Raw genomic sequence first — 14,781 nt, forward strand, 5'->3', positions numbered from 1 at the left:
ATCCCATAATCCCGGGAGGGGTATTTCTTTCCTTGTCAATAATGTCCTAGGTATCAAAGCAGAAGATTCAGAAGCTAGAAAATGTGGTTAAAACACAGTCCCTCTTATATCCTTTGCTAGAACTGTTTCTTTGCCATCCACCACTACAAAGAATTCTAGACATTTGGACATGTTTAACTGGGCACATTGTTACCCGAATAAATTGGAGTACTATTAGTACTGAAGAAGAAATGAGTAGATATTGATTAAGCAACTAGTAGCATTTGGTACACAGTGTCACATGGGAAGAATTAGCATCTAAAAAGTATAGGTGTAGTTTAAATTGTGAGTTGCAAATTCAAATGCCACCAGAGGCCAAGTATGCCATGAAGAGTAAAGTGGGCTCAGTGGAAGATTACAGGGAGTGCTGGTGAGATGGAGGGTGTGTATACACTTCAAAGTAATAATGAAAAAAAAAAAAACCAGTGTGATTTGTGGCCTATTAGCTATCAGTTGTGGTGCCTACTTAAATTACATGTAATAGAAAGATGCTTATTAATTTTACTGAAGAGACTATAAATAGAAATATACTATATTTATCATGTTATTTAGCAATCATGTACACTACATTTTCTAGTTAACTTGATGGTAACTCTTACATACCAGCCTCACCGGGGCTGTCTTAACCTCACCGGGGCCGTCTCAACCTCACTGGGGCCGTCTCAACCTCACCGGGGCCGTCACGGCCTCACCGGAGCCGTTTCAATCTCACAGAGGCCATCCCAGCTTCACAGGGGCCGTCCCAGCCTCACAGGAGCCATCTCAGTCTCACAGGGGCCGTCTCAGCCTCAAAGGGGCCGTCTCAACCTCACCGGGGCCGTCGCAGCCTCACCAGGGCCGTCGCAGCCTCACAGGGGCAGTCGCAGCCTCACAGGGGCCGTCTCAACCTCACCGGGCCCGTCACAGCCTCACGGGGGCCATCTCAGCAACACGAAGTTTGGCATTCTGTCTTTTGTTGGGCGGCTCCTTGCTGGACAAAATCTCCAGGCATTCTTGCTGGCTGAATTTCTGGTATTCTTGCTTGGATTTTGTTTTCTACTAAGTGCACAGACTGCTTGTCTGCCGTCTCCCGGCGTCCCATGTGAGACTGGATCTTGTGGACCTGTTTGTGTGTTTGCTGGTACAGCAGTTCCATGTTGCCGGCCCAGCCGGGTCCGGTTACGGCTTCCTCCAAACCTGATTCTGCTTCTTGAGTGTGTCCCTTATGGGTGCGAGGAGTTGAAATCTGCAGTTTGTTGGGTTAAGCTGCAAAAGCGCATGTGGTTCCTTTTGTGCCACTGGCACAGCTTGGGTGGTGATGTACATTGAGTAGGGCGGGATCTCAGGGAATCACCAGGCTGAGCAGACAGCAATGGCGTCTCCGTGACTCCTCGCCTCTTTGGGACTCTGCGTCTCCGCGTCCCCGAGGGCCGGCAAGCACCTCCATGAGAAAGCCGCCCTCGCTTTCCAACCCACTGCAAGGCCGTCCTGCCTCTCCCCGTAGGGGTCTGGGACCTCAGAATCCCGCCCCAAACAAGCTCAGTGGATTCAAAAGTTTGTAACCTCTTCCAATTGAAAAAAAAAAAAACGCTTCTTGAGTGTGTCCCTTATGGATGCGAGGAGTTGAAATCTGCAGTTTGTTGGGTTATGCTGGAAAAGCACTGGTGGTTCCTTTTGTGCCTCTGGCACATCTTGGGCGGGGATGTAAATTGAGTAGGGCTGGGTCTCAGGGAGTCACCAGGCGGAGCAAACAGCAATGGCGTCTCCGCAACTCCTCGCCTCTCCATGACTCTGTGTCTCCGCATCCCCGAGTGCCAGCGAGCAGCTCCGCAAGAAAGCCACTCTTGCTTTCCGACTGCAAGGCTGTCCAGCCTCTCCCCGTAGGGGTCTGGGACCTCAGAATCCCGCCCCCAAAAAGCTCATTGGATTAGAGAGTTTGTAACCCCTTTCGATTGGAAAAAACCTCGCATCCAGTTGCAGCCCACTTGGCGGGCGACTCCGTACCTCTGTTCTTGGCTCCTCTGCATATCCTACTCAGTATCAATGCTCTTCTTTCTTTCCTTCTGGTTGTAGAACTTCCACTGGGCCAGTTTTCCCATGGTTCTGAATGATAGCTGTTTTATTTATAGTTGGTATTTTCAATGTTGTTGTGGGAGGCAGCACGCACAGGTCTGTATATTACGCCGCCATCTTGGTTCTTCAGGTTCTGTCTCAAATATATATTTTTATTTATTCATTTTTTTCTTTTCTTTTTTTTAAAGTATATTTTATTGATTTTTCAGAGAGGAAGGGAGAGGGATAGAGAGTTAGAAACATCGATGAGATGAGAGAGAAACACCGATCAGCTGCCTCCTGCACACTCCTCACTGGGGATGTGCCCTCAACCAACTTACAGGCCCTTAACCAGAATCGAACCTGGGACCCTTGAATCTGCAGGCCGATGCTCTATCCACTGAGCCAAACCGGTTAGGGCTTCTTTTTTTTTAATTGCTTAAAGTATTACAAAGGATATTACATATGTCTCCTTTCCCTCCCCCCCCCCCCCCCCCCCCGCCCTTGACAATCCCCTGGCCTCCCCTACCCCCCAGTGTCTTATGTCCATTGGTTATGCTTATATGCATGCATATAACTCCTTCTGTTGATCTCTTACCCCCCCCCCCCTTCTGCCCCCTTACCTTCCCCGGCCTTCCTGCTGCAGTTTGACAGTCTGTTTGAAGCAGCTCTGCCTCTGTATCTATTTTTGTTCATAAGTTTATAATGGTCTTTATTATCCATGAATGAGTGAGATCATGTGGTATTTTTCCTTCATTGACTGGCTTATTTCACTTAGCATAATGCTCTCCAGTTCCATCCATGCCGTTGCAAATGGTAAGAGTTCCTTCTTTTTTACAGCAGCATAGTATTCCATCGTGTAGATGTACCACAGTTTTCTAATCCATTCATCTACTGATGGGCACTTAGGCTGTTTCCATATCTTAGCTATGGTGAATTGTGCTGCTATGAACATAGGGGTGCATATATCCTTTCTGATTGGTGTTTCTGGTTTCTTGGGATATATTCCTAGAAGTGGGATCACAGGGTCAAATGGGAGTTCCATTTTTAGTTTTTTGAGGAAACTCCATACTGTCTTCCATAGTGGCTGCACCAGTCTGCATTCCCACCAGCAGCGCACGAATGTTCCTTTTTCTCCACATCCTCTCCAGCACTTGTCATTTGTTGATTTGTCGATGATAGCCATTCTGGCAGGTGTGAGATGGTACCTCATTGTTGTTTTGATTTGCATCTCTCAGATGATTAGTGACTTTGAGCATGTTTTCATATGTCTCTTGGCTTCCTGAATGTCCTCTTTTGAAAGGTGTCTATTTAGATCCTTTGCCCATTTTTTGATTGGATTGTTTATCTTCCTTTTGTTAAGTTGTATGAGTTCCCTATAAATTTTGGAGATTAGGCCCTTATCAGATATGACATTGACAAATATGTTTTCCCATGCAGTGGGCTTTCTTGTTGTTTTGTTGATGGTTTCTTTGGCTGTGCAGAAGCTTTTTATTTTGATGTAGTCCCATTTGTTAATTTTCTCTTTAGTTTCAAGTGCCCTAGGAGCTGTATCAGTGAAGAAATTGCTTCGGCATATGTCTGAAATTTTGTTGCCTTTGGATTCTTCTAGAATTTTTATGGTTTCTCGTCATACATTTAAGTCCTTTATCCATTTTGAGTTTATTTTTGTGTATGGTGTAAGTTGGTGGTCTAGTTTCATTTTCTTGCATGTATCTGTCCAATTTTCCCAACACCATTTATTGAAGAGACTATCTTGGCTCCATTGTATGTTCTTTCCTCCTTTGTCAAATATTAATTGAGCATATTGGTTTGGGCCGATTTCTGGGCTCTCTATTCTATTCCATTGGTCTATATGACTGTTCTTCTGCCAGTACCAGGCAGTTTTGAGAACAGTGGCTTTGTAATGCAGCATGATATCTGGTATTGAGATCCCACCTACTTTGTTCTTTCTCAGGATCTCTGCAGCTATTCACGGTCTTTTTTTATTCCAGATGAATTTTTGGAGAGTTCGTTCTAGATCTGTGAAGTATGCCGTTGGTATTTTAATGGGAAGTTCATTGAATTTATAGATTGCTTTGGGTAGTATGGACATTTTAATGATGTTGATTCTACCAATCCATGAACACGATATGTTCTTCCACCTGTTTATGTCTTCCTCTATCTCTTTTTTCAACGTCCTGTAGTTTTCTGAGTAGAGGTCTTTTACCTCTTTAGTTAAGTTTATTCCTAGGTAGCTTAATTTTTTTGGTGCAATGGTAAATGGGATTGTTTTTTTAGTCTCTCTTTCTGAAAGTTCACTATTGGTGTATAGAAATGCCTTAGAGTTCTTGGGGTTAATTTTGTATCCTGCTACATTGCCAAATTCACGTATTAAGTCTAGTAGTTTTTTGATGGAGTCTTTAGGGTTTTTTATGTATAATATCATGTCGTCTGCAAATAAGGACAGTTTTACTTCCTCTTTTCCAATTTGGATGTCTTTTATTTCTTCTTCTTGTCTAATTGCAATGGCTAATACTTCCAGAACTATGTCGAACAGAAGTGGTGAGAGTGGGCATCTCTGTCTTGTTCCTGTTCTTAGGGGAAATGGTGTTAGTTTTTGTCCATTGAGTATGATGTTGGCTATGGGCTTGTCATATATGGCTTTTATTATGTTGAGGTATGATCCTTCTATTCCCACCTTGCTGAGAGTTTTTATAAAAAATGGGTGTTGGATTTTGTCAAATGCTTTTTCTGCATCAATTGATATGACTATGTGGTTTTTTCCCTTCAATTTGTTTATGTGATGTATCACGTTTATTGATTTGCGGATATTGTACCATCCTTGCATCCCTGGAATAAATCCTACTTGGTCATGGTGTATGATCTTTCTGATGTACTGCTGGATCCGATTGCTAAGATTTTGTTGAGGATTTTGGCATCTATGTTCATGAGGGATATTGGCCTGTAATTCTCTTTCATTGTGTTGTCTTTACCTGGTTTTGGTATTAGGGTGATGCTGGCTTCATAGAATGACTTGGAAGTGTTCCTTCCTCTTGATTTTTTTGTAGTAGTCTGAGGAAGATAGGTTTTAGTTCTTCCTTGAATGTTTGGTAAAACTCCCCTGTGAAACCATCTGGTCCTGGGCTTTTGTTTGCTGGAAGCTTTTTGATGACTGCTTCAATTTCTTCCATAGTTATTGGCCTATTGAGATTTTTAGATTCTTCCTGATTGAGTTTTGGAATGTTGTATTTTTCTAGGAATTTGTCCGTTTCCTCCAGGTTGTCTAGTTTGTTGGAGTAGAGCTGTCCATAGTATTTTTTAACAATCATTTGTATTTCTGTGGGGTCTGTTGTTATTTCGCCTCTATCATTTCTGATTTTGTTTATTTGGGTCCTCTTCTTTGCTTCTTGGTGAGCCTGGCTAGAGGATTGGGAAAAGACAGACAAGAGAATGAGCTGGGTCTGGGTGTGACGCTGCTCCCCTGATGGAGAGACAGTGCCAATGCTCACAAGCTGTGTCTCCATTTTATAGCAGATGCCACAAGGCAAAGTAAGGGCCTGATCAAGATGTTTACAACAGTCTCGTGGGCTTCAATCCTACTCAACTACATGCACCTGAACTCTATCAAACCTATATTACTCAGGCACGTGGGGCCACGTGTTCGGACCTTAGGTTCAAGCTTACAACTATAGCTGTTGGCTATAATTGTGCTGGTAGGGCCCTGCCCACCAAGCTGGGACTTGCATGTGGCAATGAGAGGACTGTGCCCTCTCATCAGTCCAAGGCTTGAACCTGACCAAAACACTGTAGTTGCTCCCCACATATCCCCCTTTACTTTTGTTTTTAAGCACGTCTATTTACATTATCAAAAAAACTCTAGAGACTGGACAAAAATCGCACCTCATGAATGAGTGGGTGGGGAGTGAGGGCAGAGGGTGGGGTGGGAACTGGGTGGAGAGGAGTTATGGGGGGAAAAAAGAGGAACAAATGTAATAATCTGAACAATAAAGATTTAATAAAAAAATAAAGTGAAGATTAAACATTTAAAACATTTATATTTATATATATATATATATATATATATATAAACTCTAAACAAATTATTCAGCACAATCAAAACATCAAAACAAACTTCTGGCTATTAACAAAACCATAAACACAGCGATGTTAATACAGCAACAAGGAGAAACCAAGATGGCGGCATAGGTAAACACCGGAGTTTGCTGCCTCGAACAACCACTTAAAAAATACAACTAAAAGACGGAATGGACATCATCCAGAACCACAGGAAGGCTGGCTGAGTGGAAATTCTACAACTAGAAGGAAAGAGAAAAGCATACTGAGACTCAGAGGAGGCGCAGTACAGAAGTAAAATACTAAGGTGCGGAGGTGCATGTGGAGTGGGCTGGCGGCTGAGGGCGTGGTTGTAGTTTTCAATAGGGAGGGAGTCTCAGGCTCTGAGCTCCAGTTCAAGGCAAGTCTCTAGGGCCCCATACTCATACAGGAGAAGTGGGACAGTCTGGCATCGGTCGGAACCCGAGGGCAGCTTTCTCTCCGAGGGGCTTGCAGTGATTACGATTACGGGGACACTGAGAAGCAGAGCCTCCGAGGGCAAGTCTGAGAGCAGCCATAACTGCTAGCCTTGCCCTGTTGATCCCATGGGACCCGCCCCACCCAAGCCCTGCAGGGCGGCTTTTGCTGGATAGCTGCAGGCAAAGCCTAGATTAACACCTCCCTAGAGATCCAGGAGCCAGGAAGCCCAGAGGTCAGAGTGGGACCATCCAGTTTGCAGCTCCGTGGAACCATAAAAGACACACTCAGGGGGAAGACTCAGTAAGCACCAAAGCCCCATTGAAACAAGTCTTGCCCCAGAGGGGTGTCTCCAGCACAGAAGTTCTCCCATCGCAGACACAGCTGATTCTCACAGCCAGTTGGCCTGGAGGTCAATTCCTCCCAGTGATAACTACAACAATCAAGGCTTAACTACAACAAGACTGTAACAAAGCCCACAAGGGGTTTCACCAAGAGTGTCCTCCTGAGGTAATTGGGGAGGCTGAACCACTGGGCCCTAGAGGACACTCAGCACAGAAAACCACTTTATCAACACAGGTAAGCATAAAAAATGCCACAACAAAGAAACAAGACAGAAACGACAGAATTGGAGGAAAGCAAACTGCTGAATATAGAGTTCAAAACCACACTTTTAAGGTCTTTAAAGAACTGTCTAGAAGCTGCCGATAAATTTAGTAAGACCCTCGAAAAGTCTGGTGAGACCGTCGATAAATATAGTGAGATCCTCAAGAAATCTAGTGAGACCCCCGATGTTGTGATAAAGAACCAACTAGAAATTAAGCATACACTGACTGAAATAAAGAATATTATACAGACTCCCAACAGCAGACCAGAGGATCGCAAGAATCAAGTCAAAGATTTGAAATACGAAGAAGCAAAAAACACCCAACCAGAAAAGCAAAATGAAAAAAGAATCCAAAAATACGAAGATAGTGTAAGGAGCCTATGGGACAGCTTCAAGCATACCAACATCCGAATTATAGGGGTGCCAGAAGAAGAGAGAGAGCAAGATATTGAAAACCTACTTGAAGAAATAATGACAGAAAACTTCCCCTACCTGGTGAAAGAAATAGACTTACAGGTCCAGGAAGCACAGAGAACCCCAAACAAAAGGAATCCAAAGAGGACCATACCAAGACACATCATAATTAAAATGCCAAGAGCAAAAGACAAAGAGAGTATCCTAAAAGCAGCAAGAGAAAGAAAGTCAGTTACCTACAAGGGAGTACCCATACGACTGTCAGCTGATTTCTTAACAGAAACTTTGCAGGCCAGAAGGGAGTGGCAAGAAATATTCAAAGTGCTGAATACCAAGAACCTACAACCAAGATTACTTTATCCAGCAAAGCTATCATTCAGAATTGAAGGTCAGATAAAGAGCTTCACAGATAAGGAAAAGCTAAAGGAGTTCATCACCACCAAACCAGTATTATATGAAATGCTGAAAGGTATCCTTTAAGAAGAGGAAGAAGAAGAAAAAGGTAAAGATACAAATTATGAACAACAAATACACATCCATCAACAAGTGAATCTAAAAATCAAGTGAATAAATAATCTGATGAACAGTATGAACTGGTGATTATAATAGAATCAGGGACATAAAAAGGGAATGGACTGACTATTCTGGGGAGGAAAGGGTGTGGAGGATGCCGGAAGAGATGGACAATAATCGTGCACCTATGGATGAGGACAGTGGGTGGGGAGTGAGGGGGGAGGGTGGGTGGGAACTGGGTGGAGGGGAGTTATGGTGGGAAAAAAGAGGAACCAATGTAATAATCTGAACAATAAAGATTTAATTAAAAAAAAGAAAAAAAAATATAATAATAAAAGGCTAAAAAAAATACAGCAACAAGAGAGAACAAAACTCTGGCTATTAATAAAACAATAACAAAACAATGCCAATGCAAAACTGTTGTAATGTACCCCGTGAATCACACAAGGCCGCCACAAGAAGTTGAATTAAGGAGTCACATTTATTTCAAATCTGGGACTACGAGGGGGCATTTTGCTCTCCAAATCTCGTAGTGCTTACATATCCCCAACACCAGATTTATATACACAAAAATCACAAAGGTATTGATTACATCTCGGGGTTTGGATTGAGGAACCTGGTTTGTAAAAAAAGCAGTTTGTTACAGAAGCTAGATTGAGCCAATTAGTTATCTACAAAGATTAATTATAGTTTCGGGTCTTGGGACCACTGAGTTGACAGAAACACATTATCTGTAGCCATTGGGTCTTGGGATCACTGAGTCAATGGAAACACATTATCTGGAGCCACTGAGGCAATTTAGAGTAATTGTGCAGTCCTGGCCTCCAGGTACAGAGGAATGTGGTTTCTAAAACCAGTATGACCATAACCCATGGGGTATTCACATTACAATCAATAGGGTATTCAATCGAATGGGATGATTTATATAATTCAGAAAATCAAAATAACTTTTCTATTATTTTAGCAAGCAAATAATGACAGAAGCCAAGTCAGCAGGGTTAATGGTTGCCACCATGCTTCAAAACCAAACTACAAACATGTTAACATTTTCTTCAAAATAAAAGTTTCTTTTGCTGCTGGTTTATAACTACTCAGATTCCTCAGATTTGGCTGCACAAGACTTTAAGAGAGTAACTTCCACTCCGTTTTTTTACCATCTGTTTGGCCTCAGTCGCCATCTTCTTCAGCTGACTCCATGTTGATACCTCAGTCCCTTGCATAGTAAACTGCCGCCGATGCAAAGATGTCGCCGATGTAAAACTGGTCCCCTGGATCAGGCTGCTCAGACAGTTGGCCTTGGGACTGAGCCAGCACCAGTCCCAGTCAAATCAGCCCCGTCCGCATGGTGGAAGTATGGTCCCTTCCTCAGCTTTTTTCTTTAGCCGCTGCTGCATGGAAATGAGCAGCCCTCGGTCCTGCAGTACCGATAACTGGCAGCTCACCAGTCGCAAAGGGAGCTATTAGGTCACACAAGCAAAAATGACCAAAGCCCAGAAACAATGCAACTGCCACAAGAGCTTACAATCTAGGTCAGAAATAAAAGTGACTTCCTTAAACAACATCAACCACAGCCATTTTTTTTGCTTTACAGTGACTTAAACAAAACCTAGGAAATTTCTACCTTATTTTGTATCTCCTATTTTCTACTTCCTACCTATTTCTACCTCCTATTTCTACTGCTTATTTCTCTATTTCTACCGCTTATTTCCTACCACTTATTTCTACCGCTTATTTTCTACCGCCATTTCTACTGCTTATTTCTCTATTTCTTCTGCTAATTTTCTAATGCTTATTTTCTAATGCTTATTTTCTAACACTTATTTTCTAATGCTTACCGCTTACTTCCTACTGTTTATTTCTTACCCCTTATTTTTATTTAACTTTCTCTTTTGCTTATCTTATTTTCTCTTTAAGAAATTTAAAAATGCTTCTACTAAGCACTGTCCCATATTTTACACTCAGTAATTACCAAACCTGGGCTCCCTACCCTAATTTTGCTTTCAGCTTTTACTTTTAGTTTTCTACTTTTTCTTTCTGCACGTTCCTTAAGGGAGCCTCCTTTCATCTGAGTTAGTAGTTCCCCCAAACTCAGGCCCTGTTCCTGATAACTCAGTCCCTGTTACCAGAACTCAGTCCTTGGTCCCAGAGCTCAGTCCCTGCTCGGACACCATATGTGGCAAGCTGGCACTGCCATGGCATACTCAGCCCCAGAGTACCTTATGTGCCATGCCAACTCAGCCTGGTTCAGTGACCCTGAGAGGGGCCGGTGAAGGATTGAAAAAAGACAGACAAGAGAATGAGCTGGGTCTGGGTGGGACGCTGCTCCCCTGATGGAGAGACAGTGCCAACTCCACAAGCCATGTCTTTATTTTATAGCAGATGCCACAAGGCAAAGTAAGGGCCTGATCAAGATGTTTACAACAGTCTCGTGGGTTTCAATCCTACTCAACTACATGCACCTGAACTCTATCAGGCCCATATTACTCAGGCACATGGGGCCACGTGTTTGGACCTTAGGTTCAAGCTTACAACTATAGCTGTTGGCTATAATTGTGCTGGGAGGGCCCTGCCCACCAAACTGGGACTTGCATGTTGCAATGAGAGGACTGTGCCCTCTCATCAGTCCAAGGCTTGAACCTGTCCAAAACACTACTGCTCCCTACACAAAACCCTACAGTCCACAGGCCAACGCTCTATCCACTGTGCAAAACCAGCTAGGGCATCAGTTTATGTTGTTACTTAGGTTCCACATATGAATGAGATCATATGATACTTGTATTTTTCTGACTGACTTATTTCACTTAGCATGATATTCTCCAGGACCCTCCTTGCTGTCTCAAAGGGTAAGAGATTCTTCTTTTTTACTGCTGTACAGTACTCCATGGTGTAAATGTACTACAGCTTTTTATCCACTCATCTACTGATGGGCACTTGGGCTGTTTCCAGATCTTAGCTATTGTAAATTGTGCTGCTATGAAAACAATTTTAAGTATATTTTTACTGATTTCAGAGGGAAGCGAGAGATAGAAAGATAGAAACATCCTATACTAATAAAAGACAAAAATGCAAATTGACCATACCTTCACTACACCTTAAGCCATGCCCACCAGCCAATCAGAGTGACTATATGCAGATTAACCCAAGCAGATGGCGGGCAGCAGCCACGGAGCTGGAGTAAGCAGGAGCTTGCTTGCTCCAGTGATGGGGGAAGCCAAGTTTCCACACCTGCCACGGCCTGGCTCTGAGCTCCACTGAAAACAACAAAGTTTCAATTATAGAAGGTAAATAAACCCCAGATGCCTGCTTTCAGCCAGCTGTGGCCACGGAGCTGGAGCGAGCAGGAGTGGGTTGCCCCTGGCGATGGAGGAAGCCGAGCTTTCCGAAGGCCTCTGCTAAAGGCAACAAAGTTTCAATTATAGAAGGTAAATAAATCTCAGAATAAAAAAAGAAAAAGAAAAAAAAGAGAGGCTGGGAGCTTACATCGCCAGGATGCTTGGCCAGCCTGAAAACGGCCATCAGCCCCTCAGCCAGACTGGCCAGGCACCCCAGTGGGGACCCCCCCCACCCTAAAGGGGGTGTGGCCAGCCTGTAAACAGCCATCAACCCCTCACCCAGGCTGGCCAAACCTCCATGGGGTGAGGGTGCCCACTGGGGTGGACATCCTCCGAGGGGTCCCACACTGCAAAAGGGCATAGGCTGGGCTGAGGGACCCCCCCAAGTGCACAAATTTTTGTGCACTGATCCTCTAGTCAATGATGAGAGAGAATCACTGATCAGCTACCACCTGCACACCCCGTACTGGGGATCGAGCCTGCAACCCAGGCATGTGCCCTTGACTGGAATCAAACCCAAGATCCAAGGGTTGCATACCTTCTTTCTGATTGGTATTTTGGTGTGCTTAGGATATATTCATAGAAGGTTCGGAGCCCGGGGGCGTGCCTGGGTGCAGTGGCCTTGCATCCTGGGGCTGCAAAGGTCCCAGGAGCCTGCAGGCATGGTTTGGCGCAATTGGCCTCGCCTCCCAGGGCACTTGACACCTGCATATGCAAGTTAACCCACCATCTTTATCAGCTTAATTTGAATACCCTCTCCTGATTGTCTGGTGAATGTACCAGAGGGATGGTCAATTTACATGTTTCTCATTTATTATATAGGATCATTCCAGTTTGTTCCTGGGAGTGTAGCATCCACTTACTATGCCATCATTTTTAATCTCTGATCTATTCAGTTCTGCTTCTAAAATTTCCCCCCAGGTTTCAGCATCCATTGGGCACATGGTTCTTTCTGACAGGAGAGTAGACAAATCTATGTTGCTGAATCTGCCACTTAGCCAAGAATGTTTTACTTGACTCTTCTTGTAATTCCTCAGTAGTGTGTCCTGAAAGGTAAATCAGCATCATCACAGAAGGTAGTAGATTGCTGCCTGGTGAGTTGAGTTTGTTTAAAACCAGAAAAGCCGATTGACAGGGCTGAATATAAGATTAAGTTTTTACATTGATATACACATATACTACTAAATTTGTGTGTGTGTGTATAGATATACATGTATATGTGTATATATACAGTGTGAACAATGGAGTTTGCTGGGGTTTTGGATAATGTGAAGTTAAAAGAAGTAGTCACTTTCCTTCTGGTTAACAGAGGAAAATGCCCAAATTTAAGATTGAAAAAACGTTGAAGGATGCATAGGAGATAGTGTGGTTTGCAGGAAAAGAATAACAATTCAACTTTAAGTTCAAAAGTCAACACACTCTGTATGTCATTCTCTATAGAAATCTTACCTCCTCCAAGCAGAAAGTAGAGTTTGGTTCACACCTACCACAATATCCTACCTAATAAAGAGGGAATATGCTAATTGACCCTCACACTTTTGCAAAGATGGTGGTGCCCACAGGCAATAAGGAGGGAATATGTTAATTGACTGCCCTGCCCTCAAAGATGGTGGTGCCCACAGCCACAAGATGGTGGTACCCAGTCCCCTCAGGCCCCCAGCCGCCCAGGGCCATCCTGAGTCATAGGCAAGCCTCAGATGATGGCTGCCCAGGGCCGCCCGAGGCTCAGGTAACCAGGGCGGGCTGAGGCTTGCGCTGTTGCCAATGGCAACAGTAGAGGTGTGATGGGCGTTGCCTTCTCCTGATCCCTGGGTCGCCTCCCACCCCTGAGGGCTCCTGGACTGTGAGAGGGGGTAGGCTTGGAGGAGGGCCCCCCCCCCCCTCCAGTGCATGAATTTTCATGTACCGGGCCTCTAGTTGTTAATAACACTGCAGACCACAAAAACTAAACTTACCCTCCAGGAATAACCGCTTTTCCGATCATCATCTACTTCTCGTTCGCACACAGCTTGTAGAGCCAAGCAATGAGGTTTCCATAATAAGTCATTGTTTCTTATTGTGTCATTCCAGCTCCTGCATGTCATTGAAGCCCTGCACAAACTCTGAATGTCCAGCTGACTGAAAATTTTTGAAGTAACTTCTTTAGGCAGCCACATCAAAAGGTTATTTTGATTCATTTTTCCCCCTCAGTATTTACAGAGTTCAATTCTATATCAGAAACTCTTGAATTATGGTCCTTTTGGAGTTATTCTGCTTAGCTTGACGTTTTAGGTAATCTTCACAGGTAACCTAAAAGGCAGAGTTTAAAGTTAGTCTCTTCAGATCAGACTATGGGTCCCACTTTGAGCCAGATAACTTTTTAGGAATTATTTTAAAAACTTTAACTTTCTTGACTTGAGCTTTTCAATCTGTAAAATGGGGCCAATAATGCTCCTCACGTGTATGTTCTTGCTAGGATTAACAGGGATAACATGTGAATCATCTAGCCTCACTTCTGAATTGCACGTTGGAGACACTCGACAAATGTTACTTTTCTTCTTCTTTTTAATATTGTTAGTAAATGGGTTTGTTAGTAAACATCTGTCTTTCTGCTTGCTCTCAAAACACATGGTCTTAAAAAAAAGAAGCGATTCTTCACAGATTATGATTTATTGAGTTTAGTAGAAATGCCTATTGTGAGAACACATTCCAACTATTTATTGAAAGTACCTTTAAAAACATGTGGGATTCAATTTTATTAAGCTCCTGAATACTCACTGTCTGTGGGAACTGATGCTTTGTCATTAGTCTTCACCTACAATTTGCAACCTAATCATAAACTTGATGGACATTTATAGTTTATACTAGAGGCCCGGTGCACAAAAATTTGTGCACTCGGAGGGGAGAGGGGGTCCGTCAGCCCAGTCTGTGCAGTCTCGCAGTCTGGGACCCCTCGGGAGATAATGACCTGCTGGGTTAGGCCTGCTCTCGGGTGGCAGAGGGCAGGCCCAATCCCTAGGTCCAGCCCCGGTCGGGCTCAGAGCAGGGCCGATTGGGGAGTTGGGGCACCACCCCCAGTCATGCACAGAGCGGGGCCCATCAGGGGGGTTCGGGCTCCGTACCCTGTCACGCACAGAGCAGGACCCATCAGGGGGTTGAGGAGCTCCCCCTTGTCATGCACAGAGCAGGGCCCAATGGGTGGTTGAGGAGCTCCCCCCCTGTCATGCACAGAGCAGGGCTGATCAGGGAGTTGAGGAGCTCCCCCCTGTCACTCACAGAGTAGGGCCGATAGGGGAGTTGGGGCACCATCCCGTCACACACAGAGCAGGGCCCGTGGGGGGGGGGGGTTGGGGT

At 44.2% G+C, this 14,781-nt stretch overlaps 1 pseudogene; it reads right to left on the bottom strand.

The window, feature by feature from the left end:
• Positions 1-12,212: 12,212 nt before the first annotated feature.
• LOC139019651 (F-box only protein 48-like) lies at positions 12,213-14,057 on the bottom strand (annotated as a pseudogene).
• Between the last annotated feature and the right edge of the window lie 724 nt (positions 14,058-14,781).

The sequence above is a fragment of the Myotis yumanensis genome, unplaced genomic scaffold, assembly GCF_028538775.1.
Source record: "Myotis yumanensis isolate MYYU_CA2020_CCGP unplaced genomic scaffold, mMyoYum1.0.hap1 SCAF_11, whole genome shotgun sequence".
In the NCBI taxonomy this organism is placed as follows: Eukaryota; Metazoa; Chordata; class Mammalia; order Chiroptera; family Vespertilionidae; genus Myotis; species Myotis yumanensis.